Source organism: Alligator mississippiensis, chromosome 12, assembly GCF_030867095.1.
Source record: "Alligator mississippiensis isolate rAllMis1 chromosome 12, rAllMis1, whole genome shotgun sequence".
NCBI lineage: Eukaryota > Metazoa > Chordata > Crocodylia > Alligatoridae > Alligator > Alligator mississippiensis.
This window is the reverse complement of record NC_081835.1, coordinates 33,204,974-33,218,827: the sequence shown is the minus strand read 5'-3', so window position 1 is coordinate 33,218,827 and position 13,854 is coordinate 33,204,974. Positions and strand designations below refer to the sequence as shown.

At 52.3% G+C, this 13,854-nt stretch overlaps 1 protein-coding gene across 2 annotated transcripts in view; it reads left to right on the top strand.

Moving 5' to 3' along the window:
• The first annotated feature begins 671 nt into the window (after positions 1 to 671).
• HRH1 (histamine receptor H1) overlaps positions 672 to 13,854 on the top strand; it is a 109,570-nt gene continuing 96,387 nt past the window's right edge. Inside the window, exon 1 of one of the 2 annotated variants that reach the window (XM_059715955.1) lies at positions 672 to 761. The gene's annotated coding sequence lies outside the window, so the exon portion shown is untranslated. The remainder of the gene's footprint in view (positions 762 to 13,854) is intronic. The other variant, XM_059715958.1, reaches the window with a different exon arrangement.

Here is a 13,854-nt window from a genome sequence, read left to right as displayed (position 1 = left end):
CCAGCTGGACCTGGGCAGCACAGGGTAGGGGCACGGAGCTCCGCAAAGGAGCAGGAGTCTCCAGTCCCGAGAGCAGAACGGGGTTGTGAGGCTGCTGCAAGGGAACGGGTCACCCCAGCGCCGGGCTCACCCTGCAGCGGCCGCAGTTTCATGCAGGAGCCACCAGGCAAAGCCCTCGGTTTGGCGGCCGCGTCAAGACCAGGGAGGACTTAACCCAGCTGTTGGCTGGACCCGTCCCTCCCACGGAGGCTGAGACACAGGGCCTCCGTTCTCCTTCACCGGGGCCATGATGTGGCGCCCCCCAGGGGGCTGCTGGGTGAACCGGGGCTCTTCTGCGCTCCAGGCGACCTTTGGGCCGTGTGTTCCGGCGCCGCCGACGGGCCTGGCCTTCCCGCACGGGACAAGCCAGCGGCGGCCACAAGCTGCCTGGAGTTGGGGCGGGCGCCGTGGGGCTCCTCGCTCCGCAGCCACACGGCCTGGGCTCAGCGATGCGCTGCGGGCTCCGTGCTTCTCGTTTCCCTACGCGAACAGCGGCCTCCTTCTTCCCTTCAAGACCCACGGGGCCGAGGCGCTGCCGGAGACGGCGGGGCGGGGCGGGGCGGGGTAGCGTAGCGCGGAGAAGCTGCGCCCGGGCTGAAGCCAGTCAGAGGCAAGTGCCTGCATCCGGCTCCAGCGGAATGCGCCCGCGCCGCCGGGGCTGCCTCTGCATCACGGAAGCTTTCGGGGGGGGGCGCACTCGTCCTCGGGACCGGCTAGACACGGTGAGTAGCGGCGCAGGGCATTGGGGCGGCTCTGTCCCGGGCGGCGGCAGGTCCCACGGGACCGAGCCCGGGCGGGGTTCCGGCCGCTGCCTGCTCGGGCACTTAGGGATCGCAGTGGAGGGGCCCGGCGCTGTGCGCGGAACATGCGGGTGGGGCTGGGAGCCGGAGCGGGGCAGCCGTGTCACGGAAAGGTGCACCTGCGTTTGGCGCTGCTCCGGGACCGCTCTGAGCCGCCGGTCGCAATCCGGAACTCTCGGCCCGGGCGCCACTGTCGGCTAGTATAAAGGCGCGCGCAGCTGCACAGCGCCGTCTCCGGGACTTGGCGTCCCCTCGTGATGCTCCAGAGAGACTAGGGTGTAGGAGGCGTTTCGAGTTGCTCTGCTCGCTCCCAGTTGTTTGTAAGGGCAGAACTGCCCTGCTCTTTCCCCTCCAGCTCCCGAGTAAAGAGAGGTGAGAGGCTTGCCAAGGGGCGCTGGGAATCTGAGAAGGTAGAGAACCGCTGCCCTAAGTGGAGCAACAGATCTGGGCTTTATCTGTTGAATGGTCTCGTACCGAATCAGCTGTAGGGCATTTCCTGTACAAGCTGTTGTAATTATTGTAGTCAAGGCTTATGAGCATTTACAACCTGTACGCAGACAGTATCCAATCTTGGGGGTAATGATGCTGTAGAGATGCCTGTTTGTGGTATTGCAGTTAAAAATGACTGTTGGGGGTTTCCAACAATCTGGCTTCATTACAAGAAACAAAGGCTCTTCTTTGAAATTCAAGGGCTAAGAACATTTGTACTGGAAAGTTTGCAAAGAACATTTTTTCAAACTACTTAGTTGCTATAATAAAAGAAGTCACATTTACCCAAAGAACCTTGTCTAACTGCCTATACTAACCTGAAACCTTCTTATGTACCTGACCTACATTGTCTCAGTTTATGAACTTTTTCTGCCTAAAATGACAGTATTAAACTACCCTTTACCTTTGAGTACATCAATCTGTCTCAGCATTACAAGAATTGAGGCATAATTCATTTAATGGATGAGGTAAGTAATATATGCATTGAACAAAGCCTCACTTATGAGCAATCTCTATGTGTACCATTAGTCCCATTGAAGTACATCAGACTTCACATGTGAATGAATATCATTTGCTTAAGTAAGGATTTACAGGGTTGGGCCCTTAATTGGTGCCTACTAAATATGCTTGTCCCAGTTTTTGTATGTGGCATTATTCATGCTTCTGGCCGGGGTTAAAAATAAGATGTGACTTTTGCATAGTCACCTCATCTGCATGTGTGTATTGCTGAAATTTGAGTACACACAGATTACCACTGTGGGTTACAAAAAAAAAAAAAATCTAGAAAAGAAACACTAGCATAAAAAGTTTATTTTTAAAACATGTTATCAGTAAGCTTTAACTACCACATCTTACATTTTAGGGTGGACAGAGCATATTGCATTTTAACACGTTATTAATCAGGTCAACACTATTAAGTTCTGCCTGCATAGTGACTTCAGCTAGGAGTATGAAAAGTGATACTTTTGAGCTGATCTTATTATACCAACTAAAATCTCTGTTGTAGACACCATTTCATAGAAGAGTTCCAGCAGAAAACCACCTTCTGACAACATATGCTGCCTCTGCATTAATGAGCTCTGCTGATGCAGCTATATTTCTAGTGTAGACGAGCTTTTAGCTGATAAAGGTAGTCCTTGGGCTCTCTCTGGACCAGGGGTTGGCAATTTTTTGCCAGTTAAGGCTGCTTTTTATGATCCAGTCCCAGCCATGTGTTACAAGTCTCCACTCCCTGAAGCAGCCAGCTGCCTGTGTTAACTCTCACTGTGGATTCCCAATCCCTTTGCAGCAGGGGTAAGTGAAGATGGGGAAGAGCAGCAGGCTCTACAGCAGCAGGGAGCACTGCAGAGTGTATGAACAGCAGCCCATACCACCGGTCCTCTGTGCCTTGTTGTGAGCTGTGTCCACCTGCAGACCATAGTTTGTGAGCCCCTGTTCTACAGTGCTCCTCCCTGTGAAGTAGAGTAAGTACCCTTAGCTCTGCTTTTCAGCCATTGCCAATCAAAGAGTCAAGAACTGCAGGGGTATAGATTTCATATGCTTTTTAGTTGGTCATGTCCTCCTGGCCAGGAGTGGCTTACCCATTGTCATTAGAGCTCTATATGCTTCCCCAAACTTCCCGGACACAGGGACTAGGGACAGACATTCAGAAAGACAGAGCTTGAATTGATTCAATCTTTGCAAATTAGTCTACGCTAGCTAGGCTGAGCCGGTTTGTAATCGCACAGCTATGCAGGCACATGCCTGCAGTTGCTCAGGTCAGGCGCCAGGGGTGCTAGAGTGGACCGTCAGCTGCAGGGGAGCTGTGCTGGGGGCATGTGGCCAGTCCCCACTAACTGGCTGGAGAGGCATTTCATTCCCCTCTTCCTGTCCCACTGGCAGGAACCTGAGCTGGGTCTGTCAGGCGGCCCCCCCCCCCAACTCTTGTTGCTGCAGCCACGGGCCAGCATGGCCACTGAAGAGGTAGGGAGGGAGCTTATTCTCCCGTCTACCCCCACTGTCCCTGTGGGACCACAGCCAGGTCTGCTTAACCCAACCACTGCTGAGTGACAGAATAAGCCCCCTCCTGTCCCTTCCACTAGAAGGAGGGGGAATAACTCCAGTTCCTGCCCCCATCCCCCAAGGGGCCCTGCTGGCTGGCATCTGGCTGACTGGTGAGTAGGCTTTTCAGGTCAGCTCAGGTGCCGACAGGCCCCAAGTCCGGCAGCCGCCACCACCACGCCCCCTACCCTGTGTAACACCTGGGGCTGCAACCTAACAAGTAGCTGTGGGCTGGCCAGGGCAGGGGGCTGTTCTGACCCCCTGCAGCTGCCACTGCCACTGCTGCACTGCTTTGGGTGAGAGGTAGGAAACTCCTGCTTCATGCATAGAGCTCTGGGTCCAGCTCCAGGATGCCTTGGAAGGGGGAAGGTGCCTGGGTGGAAAGCTTCAATCCAGGGCCTGAAGACAGAGCTCCATGCAAAGGGCACAGGCTGTGAGGCTAAAGCTTCCCCCGTCTTCCCCCCAGTGGCTCAGGAGCAGCAGGAGTGGGACTCACCACAGCAGGTATGGGGAAGCCGGCTTGGCCTGGCTGGGCTTTCTCCCCGCGCCTCCAGCTGTGGCTCCTGCTGCACCGTACAGCGCTGTTTGGGGCTGGGGAACTCCCTTCAGCCTGGTGGCTTCAGCCCAGCTGAATGCAGCCCAGGTTGAAGCCACTGGGCTGAAGGGAGCTCCCCTAGCCACAGGCAGCACCATGCAGTGTGGCAGGAATCGCAGTTGGAGGTGAGGGGAGAAAGTCCTGCCTGGTCAAGTCAGCTTTCCCTAGCCTGCTGCAGTGACTCCCCCTCCCATTCCTGCCACTCCTGAGCCACGCCAGGAGGTGGCAGGGGGCGAAGCTTAGGACCTGCAGCTTGTGCCCCACACGTGGAGCTCTGGCTGCAGCCCCTGGACTGAAGCCTTCCACCTGGGCACCTCCCGCCTTCCATGGCATCCGGGAACTGAAGCCAGAGCTCCACACATGGGGCAGAAGCTGCTCTGGGTGGTGGGGTAGGAAGTGTGCCAGTGGCAGCAGTAGCTGCAGATGAGGGAGGCAGAACAGCCCCCTGCCCTGGCCAGCCTGCAGCTGCTTGTTAGGCCGCAGCCCTGGGTGATGCACAAGGCAGGGGGCACCGTGGTGGCGGCTGCCAGTTTCTGGGTTTGCCGCCACCTCCAAGTTGGCCTGGGAAGCCCACCCACTTGGCAGGGCCAGACACCAGCTGGCAGGGCCCTTTAGGGTGTGGGGGGCCAGGGGGCAGGGACCAGGGTTATTCCCCCTCCCTCTGGTGTCTGGCAGAGGGGACAGGAGGGGGCTTATTCTCCTGGTTGGCAGTAGTTGGGGTGGGCAGACCCAGCTGTGGTCTCCTGGGGGCAGTGGGGATAGAAGGGAGAAAAAACCCTCTCCCTGTCCCCTCAGGGGTCATGCTGACCCGCAGGTGCAGCAGCGAAGGGAGGGCGCCCGGAAGACCCAGCTCAGGTCCCTGCTGGTAGGACAGGGAGGGATGAATGAAACTCCTCTCTAGCCAGACCCTTGACCCTGCCTATCCCTGCCTTTCCCTGCTCCAGCTGGGAAGTGGAGAGGTGGGGCTACCTGCTGGGCTGGAGCAGAGAGCCCAGCCCACAGAGCATGCCAGGATGCAGGGTGACTCTGGTTTAAGTTTTAAACAAAATCTGAGCGGTCGCAAAGCTTCCTCTCGTGCGTGGATGACCTGTACCTGACTCAAGAAGTCTATGGGCAAGGAGAGGCAAAGCACTGCTTGACCTGGTACTGGCTACTGGGGATGACCTAGTCAGTGACCTAGTGATCGATGGAAAGCTGGGTGACAGCGACCATGAGCTGATCACCTTCACCATCCGCCAAAAAGCTGGCAAGTCAGTCAGCAACACGGAAGTCCTTGACTTCAGGAAAGCTGACTTTGACAAGCTCAGGAGGCTTGTCAGTGAGGCCCTAAGGGACCATGACCACGGGGAGAGGGGAGTTCAAGAAGAGTGGTTGCTCCTCAAGGGAGCGATCCTCAAAGCACAAGCTAAGTCTATTCTATCTCGGAGGAAAGGCAGCAAGAGGGCACAGCAGCCCCCTGGCTCTCCAGGGACCTAGCAGACCTCCTGAGGCTAAAAAGAAAGGCCTACAAAGGATGGAGGATGGGAGTCACCTCCAAGGTGGATTATTCTGCACTGGTCCGGTCCTGTAGGGAGCATACCACGAAAGCCAAAGCTGCAACTGAACTCCAACTAGCTTTGAGCATCAAGGACAATAAAAAGTCCTTTTTTCAGATATGTGGGGAGCCGGAGGAAAAGCAGGGGCAACATTGGACCCCTGCTGAACCAGATGGGGCAACTGACAACTGACGCCCAGGAAAAAGCCAACCTATTAAATAGGCACTTTGTGTTTGTCTTTCATCAGTCCCATGGGACGCCCATGCCCGCTACGGGACAGGGAAGTCCAGGTGAGGGTGATCCCCTGCCCTCCATAAATGCTGACTTCGTGAAGGAACATCTTGAGAAGCTGGATACCTTCAAGTCAGCCGGCCCTGACAATCTTCACCCCAAGGTATTCAAGGAGCTGGCGAGCATCATAGGCGAGCCTCTAAGCACGGATCTTTGAAAACTCTTGGCACTCTGGTGAAGTGCCCAAAGACTGGAAGAAGGCCAATGTGGTGCCTATCTTCAAGAAAGGGAGGAAAGTGGATCCAGCTAACTATAGGCCCATCAGCCTGACTTCTATCCCGGGGAAGATCTTAGAAAAGTTTATTAAAGAGGCCATCCTTAATGGACTGGCCGACGCCAACATCTTAAGGGATAGCCAGCACGGGTTTGTTGCAGGTAGGTCTTGCTTGACGAATCTCATTTCCTTCTATGACCAGGTGACCTATCACCTGGACAAAGGAGAAGAGATTGATGTCATATATCTCGACTTCAAAAAAGCCTTCGATCTGGTTTCCCATGATCACCTCTTGGAGAAACTGGCTAATTGTCTCCTTGGTTCCTGCATGATCCGCTGGCTGGAAAATTGGCTCCGTGGTCAGACCCAGAGGGTAGTAATTGATGGAAGTCATTCATCATGGTGTCCAGTGACCATTGGGGTCCCCCAAGGCTTTGTCCTTGGACCCATACTGTTCAACATGTTCATTAATGATGTGGACACTGGAGTCAGAAGTGGACTGGCCAAGTTTGCCAATGACACCAAACTTTGGGGCAAAGCATCCACACCAGAAGACAGGCGGGTGATCCAGGCTGACCTGGACAGGCTCAGCAAGTGGGCGGACGAGAATCTGATGGTATTCAATGCCAATAAATGCAAGGTTCTCCACCTTGGGAAGAAAAACCTGCAGCATCCTTATAGGCTCGGCAGTGCTATGTTGGCTAGCACTGTGGAAGAAAAGGACTTGGGGGTCATCATTGACCACAAGATGAACATGAGCCTGCACTGCGATGCTGCGGCTAGCAAAGCGACCAAAACGCTGGCTGCATCCATAGATGCTTCTCAAGCAAATCCCGGGACGTCATTCTCCCCTTGTACTCGGCCTTGGTGGGGCTGCAGCTGGAGTACTGTGTCCAGTTTTGGGCTCCACAATTCAAAAAGGATGTGGAGAAGCTTGAGAGAGTCCAGAGAAGAGCCATGCGCATGATCAGAGGTCAGGGAAGCAGACCCTACGATGACAGGCTGAGAGTCCTGGGGCTCTTTAGCCTGGAAAAGTGCAGGCTCAGGGGTGATCTGATGGCCACCTATAAGTTTATCAGGGGTGACCACCAGTATCTGGGGGAATGTTTGTTCACCAGAGCACCCCAAGGGTTGACAACTAGGTCGAATGGTCATAAACTACTACAAGACCGTTTCAGGCAGGACATAAGGAAGAATTTCTTTACTGTCCAAGCCCCCAAGGTCTGGAACAGCCTGCCACCGGAAGTGGTTCAAGCGCCTGCATTGAACACCTTCAGGAGCAAACTGGATGCTTATCTTGCTGGGATCCTATGACCCCAGCTGACTTCCTGCCCTTTGGGCAGGGGGCTGGACTTGATGATCTTCCGAGGTCCCTTCCAGCCCTAATGTCTATGAAATCTATGATATTCAACCAGGTTTATCTCAAACTGGTTTCAGCCATTTTTCAAACTGGTTTATGTGCGCTGAATGTCTGTTCTGTTACAGGTTTAAACCAGTTTCTGATCACTTAGGCTAGGGTCAGACGTTACACATAAACCAGTTTGAAAAATGCCTGAAACCAGTTTGAGATGAACCTGGTTGAATGTAGTATCAGACTTAACTGATTAGGCTCAAACAGGTTTATGCAATGTCTGTCTCAGACCCTTTCCTGGTTTAACTTAAACCAGTCACCCAGCATCCTGACATGCTCTCTGAGCTGGGTGGGCTCTCTACCCAGCAGCAGGGCTGGCCCCACCCCTCTGCTCCCTGGCTGCAGCTTGGGCAAGACTGCGGGCTGTTCCCTCCTCCCTCCCCCTTACCACTCCCTGCTAAGCAGGAATTCCCCCCTCCCCTTGCTGAGGAAGTGTCTGTGTGTTAACTAGCAGACCACATGCTGGCTACCATCCCTGCTGAATCAACAGGTAGCTGGTAATGTCCCTCTGTTGTGTTCTTAACAAGATGATAAACACTGAGTTAGGGGTGATAAACACTTATCAATTCCCTGCTGGGTCCATCAGAGCGTCTGGGCCTGGCCGCATCCCCCCCTTCAGCTCAGTGTTGTGCAAGGGAAGGGAGGCCTGCTTTAGTGCCCCCTGGCTTCTAACATGAGTCACTGCAGGCATGGCATTTCTGGGATGTCTGTGCAGTTACAAAGTGATTCAGCCTTGCCAGGTTAGATTAACCTGCAAAGATTGAATTGGTTCAGGCTCAGACTTTTTGAATGTCTGTCCCTAGCTTTAAACTGGTTTATATGTGATGTCTGTCCCTAGCCAGGAACAGGACTGGCTTACACATTGTCATTAGAGCTCTATATGCGTCCCCAAATTCCCCAGACACAGGGGGATTCAAGTGACAAGACCTGTCAGGTTTATGGCTATTTATGTGTAGGTGAATTGGCCAAAGGGATCCTAAGGATTTGGTTCATCATCTTTAATACATACTTCAAACATATAAATGTATTGGGCACAGAACAGTGTCTTAAATCCAAGACACCAGTATTTTGTAAAGTAGACAGATAGTAAATGGATAGAATGAATTCATCCTTGGTGTAACTTTGCTGTTGCTTTCAAGCTCTGCTGATTCCAGTGAAGATACACCAGGAAAGAATAAATATCTGTCATCTTTGACAGTTGCTTTCACAGGAGCAGTTTAGAAACCTACAGTCTGAACACCTCAATGTTCCTTGTGTTGTTCACAGCCAGAAACTTTACCACTCAATGATGAATTGCATAATGAAAACAAAAAGCCCTCTGATAAATTAAGATGGGAGAATAATAGGAGGAGTATGTATTGTTGACACTGTAGTTCTTGCCCACCATGAGGATGTACAGTGCATTGGCGATTGATTCCTCCCTTTCTGGGGGCACCAGCTCACTGATGGGAGGGGGGTGGTGATCCCCAGCAGCCCATCACCAAGCCCAGACACGCCCCCCCACCTCCAGCGGTGAAACCGGAAGTGCACTTCCGCTATCACTTTCAGATTCACAGCTGTCACTTCCAGGGGGTGCACGCCCAATCTCAAGGGGTGCACATGCACCCAGGTGCATCCCCTACAAGTCACCATGGTACAGTGCCTTCACCTTCTATTGTAGCCAGTGAGATTTGAGGGCATTCAGCTCATGGCAGAGTGAACACTATGTCAGTAGTGTTTACCAAACTCTACATTGGACATATTGAGGGTGTTTTTGGCTTGCGCTGAAATCATTACAGTTTCTTTTCTATTATGCTTTAATTTTATATTCTAAAAGGACATAGATACCCCAACTGAAATCATAGCCACACTGAGATAAATACTGGACATATGTATAGTAAGCGGAAGACTAAGCATACACTGAATTGCTTTGTTAAAAAAGGCAGATGGTTTGTGACTTTGCTATTGTTTCTGTGTTTTGATAGCATCAGTAATGGAAGGAACTAATAGCATATACCTGGAAAACTGAAAAGCTTTCTGGGTTCTTGCATATATTTGTAAATATCAGTGGTCATCCGAATAGTTGTACACAATGGATACTGTGATTTCAGTGAGCCATGAGGCCATTTTATTTATCAACACATCTACATTTTTCATTACTTCTGCAAAGTTAATTGAACTCCAGGCAGTTCTGTAGAATTATGACATCAGGCTAATGTTTTTCAGTAATCCAGATAAGCATGCTTTACTTGGTATATACATATGCTTTTGAAGTACAACCATACTGGAAAAGGAATTCTTATTCATTGTACAATGTCCCAATGCCTTATGACCTAAGCAAGGTCTTTCGTTATGAATCTTCTTGGTTAAACTGTCAGTAATAAGCCCACATTAGGTTTAGGTGCGTGCATGTCTCAATACTCCAAGAATCAGTTGTGTGATGGTCAACCAGAGGGGTGCACATTTTTTAATTTTCCACCTCCATACTTATCATTCAAATACTGTGAATGATTAGATAGGTTATCTTAGAATCATAGAAGATTAGGGTTGAAATGGACCTCAAGAAAGTCATCTAGTCCAACTCCCTGCTCAAAGTAGGACCATCCCCAACAAGATCATTCCAGCAAGGGCTTTGTCACGCTGGGCCTTAAACATTTCCAAGGATGGAGATTTCACCACCTCTTTAGGTAACCCATTTCAGTGCTTTAGCACCCTTGTAGTAAGAAAATTCTTCTCAATATCTAACCTAAACTTCTCTTGCTGCAACTTGAAACCATTGCTCCTTGTTCTGTCATCTGCCACCAGAGAGAACAGTCTATCTCCATCCTCTTTGGAAACACCCTTCAGGTAGTTAAAGTCTGCCTGAGTCTTTCCCCCTCAGCCTTCTCTTCTGCAGACTAAATAAGCCCAGTTCCCTCAACCTCTCATAAGTCATTAAACAAGCCCAGTTGCCTTGGCCTCCCCTCGTAAGTCATAAGTTATCTTGGTACAAACTATGTAGGTATTCTTGTTATCATGGGTAGCAGGTATAAAAGTCCTATTTTATAGTTAGCAGCTAAATCTGATTGTAAAGAAAATTATCTCTACAAGGAAAATGTAGACTTTTTGGTCTTTTAAAAAAAAAAAAGAGAGATCAAAAACCAAAACAGAACTGGTTAAGAGAGTGCTGCATATTTTCCTGGGAGTTGCAGTTCAAATGCTTCATGTTCTTCTCTTCATGCTGGGCTCATGAGACTTCTGGCTGTAGCCCAGCAGCAGGCAATTTATTTTGGCTGGAAGGCCGCCTAACGAGTTTTGGTGAGCTGTTGAGGGCTGCAAGGATAGCCCTGCCCCTTATCAGGTGCCACACCCCTGGTTGCCATCTTGGAACTAGAAGTACTGCCCCCTAACCCCTGACCTTTGCCACCAGAAGCCCTTCCCTTTACTCCAGAAGTATGCCATTTGGGAAGCGGGTTTCCCATATTGGAACTGGGGAGAAAAAAATATACTAAAAATCAAGCATCCACAATACCATTTTAATGTTATTTTAAAAAAATATTTTTGTCCTGGTTTGTCTGTAGGGGTGCACCAATAGAGACTCTTGGGCCAATACTGATGGCTGACTTTTAACGAGTCATATCCGCCCATACGAATCTGATTGCTGATATGTGGCCTGGCAGCATGGAGAGCAGGGTCCAGCTGGTAAGTCTGTTGTGGGGGGAGAGAAGGGGCATGGGGCAGGCAGATCAAGGCTTCTACAGTGAGGGAAGGAGTGGGGCTGGGCCTGGGGCAGGGGGAAGGCACTGCATAGCCCAGGCAGGGCGTCGTGTGGGACGGAGCTGCGGCTCGTCCAGGGTGTGTGGTGGGGGGAACAGGTCCTGCTACTGCACACACTCCAGGAGGGCATGGGTGGGGGGAGGTGTGCCCCCCAGATCTGTGTGCGGGGTAAGGGTGGGCTGCTGCTGCGGGTTGGGGTATGGGGAGGTGCCAGGCTCTTCCTGGTGATGGGCTGGGCTGTGCTTGGGGTAGGCAGTGGTGGCACAGCTACGAGGGACCTACAGCAAATTTTGGGATGGGTGTAGCCCTCCCCTGTTGCTGCCCACCCCAAGCACAGCCCAGCTCAGCCCAGCCCAGCCCAGCCCAGCCCAGCCCCCCCTGCTGAGAATAGCCCAGTGCTGCCCCTGGCCTCAGCTCACAACAGCAGCCCGCTCCTGCCCCACGCACAGATCCAGGGGGCCCACACCCCGCATGCCCACCTGGGGTGTGTGCAGTGGTGGGAGCTGCCCCCCACGACCCCTGGACAAGCCACTCATGACTCCATCCTGTGCCCTGCCCCACCCTGTCTGTGCAGCACTTGGCCCTGCCCCAGCCCCACTCCCTCACTGCAAGGGCCTCGGTCTGCCCCCCCCCCCCCATGCCCCTTCCTTTGCCCAATGCCGTTTCCCCCACAACAGACTTATCAGCTGGGGCTGCACTCCTGGCTGCCTGCATGCTGTGCTGTGGCTGTGTGCATGCATATGGCATTTATCAGCAACATTATGGCCACATCAGCCAAAAAAAGCTGATTGCCAATAATGTCGGTTTTCCTTTCATTGGTGCCAATGCAGTGTGGGACAGATGTATCAGTGAACCTCTATTTGTGTGTATTTGTATTGTGTATATAGAGGTGATTGCATAATAGCTCAAAATGAAGTCTTACTCTTGTATATTGTGGGGGGTATGGGGTTTCTGGGGGCTATGGGTGTGTGTGTGTGTGTGTGTGTGTGTGTGTGTGGATTTGTGTGTATGTGGGTATGAGTGGTTTGTGGAGGGTGTGTTTTTGCAGATGTGTGGGTGGGTATGGGCAGTATTCCCTCCAAGCTGTGCTGCATGCAAGGCCGCGCAGGCATGCCTGCTAGCATGGCAAGAGCACGCCTGCACATCCGTATGCACCACACAGCTTAGAGGCAACACTGGGTATGAGTTTTTTGGGGTGTGTGGAGGGGGAGGGTGGCTGGGTGTGTGTGTGTGTGTGTGTCAGGGGAGAGGGGGTGTGGTGTGTGTGTGGGGTGTGCACGCATAGCAGCGAACGGGGCTCTGCCCAAAGGCATGTGGAGGGGGTGTGGTGTGGTGCATGTGGGAAGGGGAGTGGGGTTTGTGGAGGTGTGGGAGAGGGAGTGGGTGAGTGCAGTGTTTGTGCAGCATCTGATTGCTTGTGGAGGTGGGTGTGGTTGTGGGGTTTGCAGGGGAGGGTTTGTGGGTATGGTGGAGTGTGCATGGGAGTCCCTGTGCATGTCTCTGAGCAGGTCGGCACCCACCCCTGCCCCGCAACAGCCCAGAGCCTTCGCGCACTGCAGCACCTCCCCACACAGCCAACAGCATGCAGCCCCAGTGCACCCCACATCCGCTTGGGATTCACCCCAGCAGGACTGGATCAGCAGTGTCCCATGCTACAGCCCTGACCTAGTGTGCCCTGCACTTGCTCTGGATTTACCTGTTCTTGCTAAACAGCAACAGCAGCATCACTGAGCAGGCAAAGACTGTTGCCCAGCCCTGGGGAAAAGTGGCCCCTCTGCCAAGCGCTCCCTGCTACAGCTGCCCAGTACCCATGCTGGAGTGCCCTGTGGCTCTGCTGCTGTCACCACTGCCCCCAGGCTGACTCGTGGAGCAGCGGTAGCAGTGCAGAGGAGCTGCAGGGCAGCCGAGTGTGGGCTCTGGGTGGCTAGCAGGGAGCAGTAGGGAGGGGGAGGGGCTGCTTTTTCCCAGTGCTGAGCAACAGTTTCTACCTGCCAGCACTGCTGCTGCCACTGTTCAGCATGAGCAGGTGAGTTCAGAGCAGGTGCAGGACATGCAGGGTCAGGGCTGTGCAGCATGGGTCCCCACTGGTACCATGGGGCTGGGGCCAGCAGCAGTGGCAGACGGCAGAAGCTGCCACTGCCTGGCCAGCCTAGAAAGGCAGTCCAGCTGCGGAGCCACCCCAGCCCTGCTGTGTGCCCAGAGGGCGGCGGCAAGACGTGCCACAGCCAGACAGTGCCTGGACCACACGGGACCAAGAAACCTGCTGTGGGCCAGACAAAGTACCTCTGGGCCAAATCCAGCCTGCAAGGCTGTATTTTGCCCACCCCTGCTATAGCCCATTGAAAGTGAGAGTCATATTGCAGAGCTAGGCACAGAGAAGTTTGTAGACATGCGACAGTTATAGTTTAGCTCCAATGAGGCACTAAGGCAGCATTTCTCAATCAAAAATTTAGGTTTTCTGCCTGACTTTCCCCCCCATAATTGAAACTTTTCATAGAAACTGGACACTTCTGAGAGAACATTATTTTTAAAATCAAAACTCATTTCTTTAAAAAAAAAAAAAAAAAAAAAAAAACTATTTCCTTTGGAAAAAATTGCTGACTTTACAGAACTAGATTTCTGCATTAGAAGTTGTAATTACAAATCCTAATACACTGTATTGTATTGTATTGTATCTCTTGAGAAATTTTAAAGACAGGCAGAAT